The 2,802-nt window shown below is 41.8% G+C and overlaps 1 long non-coding RNA gene across 1 annotated transcript; it reads left to right on the top strand.

The window, feature by feature from the left end:
• The first annotated feature begins 1,829 nt into the window (after nucleotides 1–1,829).
• Nucleotides 1,830–2,523, top strand: LOC123927199. The gene is made up of 3 exons (XR_006815387.1): nucleotides 1,830–1,870; nucleotides 2,170–2,235; nucleotides 2,446–2,523. It is a non-coding gene; the product is annotated as an uncharacterized LOC123927199 (long non-coding RNA).
• The last annotated feature ends 279 nt before the right edge of the window (nucleotides 2,524–2,802 follow it).

Raw genomic sequence — 2,802 nt, 5'->3', positions numbered from 1 at the left:
TGTTTTTCTTTTGCTTTTCTATTTTTTAATTTTAATTAAGTTTAGTCTAGTTTGTTCTTTTTTAATTTTTATGTTCTAATATACATATAGAGTTAAACTTCAAGGTAATCCCCTTTCCCCAATCAATGCTACCCCTATAGGCAAGCCAATTTTTAATCCCCCTTTATCTTAGGAAAGTTGAATCCCTTAACAAAAACATCAAGATACATCCAGGAAGAATCAAAATAACCTTCCTCGCCCACACTGAGAATTTATAACCGCTCTCCCATCTTTTCCTTCTGCCAGTGTTTCTGTGTATTTGTGTTTGTCCTGATAGTATATAAATCTTATATTTGGTGTTCTTTCTGATGAGGTTCTTCCTTTTTTTTTAAAATTTTATATATATATATGTATATATATATACATATATATATATTTTTTTTCTCTTTTCATATACTTTTATCAGTCTTTTTTGTTTGTCTGTTTTTGCTTATATACTTCATAAATCTTACCTTGGGCCCCATTTGGGCTGAGCCTTCTTTTTTTTTAAATTTTTTTTTATTTGTTTATTTACAGCATAACAGTGTTCATTGTTTTGGCATCACACCCAGTGCTCCATGCAGTACGTGCCATCCCTATTACCCTCCACCTTGTTCCTCAACCTCCCACACCCCCGCCCCTTCAAAACCCTCTGGTTGTTTTTCAGAGTCCATACTCTCTCATGGTTCATCTCCCCTTCCAGTTTCCCTCAACTCCCTCTCCTCTCCATCTCCCCATGTCCTCCATGTTATTTGTTATGCTCCACAAATAAGTGAGACCATATGATACTTGACTCTCTCTGCTTGACTTATTTCACTCAGCATAATCTCTTCCAGTCCCGTCCATGTTGCTACAAAAGTTGGGTATTCATCCTTTCTGATGGAGGCATAATACTCCATTGTGTATATGGACCACATCTTCCTTATCCATTCATCCGTTGAAGGGCATCTTGGTTCTTTCCACAGTTTGGCGACCGTAGCCATTGCTGCAATAAACATTGGGGTACAGATGGCCCTTCTTTTTTATCTTCCCTTTTTTCCCTCCCTCTCTCTCTCTTTTCTTTTCTTTTTTTTTCTTTCTTCTCTATTTCTTTTTCTTTTCTTTTTTCTCTCATTTGGGTGGGGAGTCCTGATTGCACAGAAGTGTTCCAGGGTGCGCCTTGACTGCACCACAATCGATACATCCAGCTGCATCTGTTCAGTCATCTCTTACCAAAATGACTAGGAGGAGGAATACCCAACAGAAGAAAAATACAGAGGATGGGCCTTCTGCAACAGAGCTAATGGCTATCGACATAGACAATATGTCAGAAAAGGAATTCAGGCTAACAATTATCCAGTCAATAGCTAGGATGGAGAAAGCCATGGATGACCAAATGAAATTGATTAGGGCAGAAGTGAAAGCCACAAGGGATGATGTTCACTATGTTAGGGCAGAACTGAAAGGGGAAAGGGGAGTAGAGAAGGTGATTGTCCAGGCTAGGACATGGAGAGCAAAGGCCTTCGCGAGTCTGTTGCTGCTTCCCTATCTGTGCCTGCCTCATGTGTTGTGAGATCCCATCCCTGGTGGGATCAGCCTAAGGTCAGCATGAGAACCTGTGATGGGAGCCCTTGGTGACACAGCATCTTTGTTATTGTTCTAACACTGCTCCGGCTTCATTTTATGCCTCCTTCCAAGGCTCCTATGGAACGGTAGGAAACATTAGGGGGAGCAGGGAACGTGCCTGGTCTTTCTTCCCTTCCCCCAGCATCACGTGTGGCACTTTATTTATGAAAGTGTTTTTAATGTGTTTTTCCTCCTTTTATGTGGCAGGGGTGACAAGAAAGTCATCTGTAAGAAATTCATCCAGACGGTAAAGTTCAGACCTGTCTCTGGGAGATTTGGATGAGCAAACATATATCAATATATCTACTTGTAAATGTAACCAGAAGTTGCATTTTTAAAACTTGTCAATCTGACCTTTCCAACTGAGAGGATGGAGGATGGTGCTGCGTGGCTGCCCATCCTCCTTGCTTTCCTCCTTGAGCCCGGCTGTGTCCTCTTCTCTGCTGTAGGCAACTGGGGTGGTGGCACGTGTGGGGGGTTCAGTTTGTTATAAATGCGTTGGGCTACATGGACAGGGTTATCCTTTTCATGATTTCCTCCTTACAGAGTGCTGTCACTTGTCTGCAGTGGCCAGCAGAGCACATCATTGTTTTTGGACTGGCTGAAGGGAAGGTAAAGAAGGAAGAGAAACACAAGAGAGGTTGTGGGTGGGGATAATGGTTCTGGAGAGAGAAATACGCTTAAATGTTTCCTTAGGGTCAAGTTATATATTGGGGGAGAAAAAAGAAGGACCAGTTTTTTGTTATTTCTTTTTCTTTCCTTAGGATCTGGGTGGGATTGAAAGGAGCCTAACCAGACTTGTATCCATTTTCCCATTTTCAGGTTCGTTTAGCAAACACTAAAACTAATAAATCATCTACCATCTATGGGACAGATTCTTACGTGGTATCACTGACAACAGAATAGTACGGAAGAGCAGTATCCCAAGCTTGGAGACATAGGAAGAAGCGATGGGGATGTCGGGACTGGGAGACTATAATATGGAAGATGGGGAGGAGTGGTAGCAGGGAGGCCAGGTAGGGTAATGTTTGACACAGAAGCGGGATTTCTTGGTGAGACAGAGTAATCTCTTTCTTCCTCTTCCTCTTCCTTTTAATTCACTCACTTTTTTAGTTCCTCTGGGAAAGGAATTCTCTGCTCATGCAGATGGCACCATTGTTATGTATTTCTTCGAGGATG

The sequence above is a fragment of the Meles meles genome, chromosome 16 (genome assembly GCF_922984935.1).
Source record: "Meles meles chromosome 16, mMelMel3.1 paternal haplotype, whole genome shotgun sequence".
NCBI classification, from domain to species: domain Eukaryota; kingdom Metazoa; phylum Chordata; class Mammalia; order Carnivora; family Mustelidae; genus Meles; species Meles meles.
Note: the sequence above shows the minus strand (reverse complement) of the source record. Positions and strands in the feature narration are given on the sequence as shown.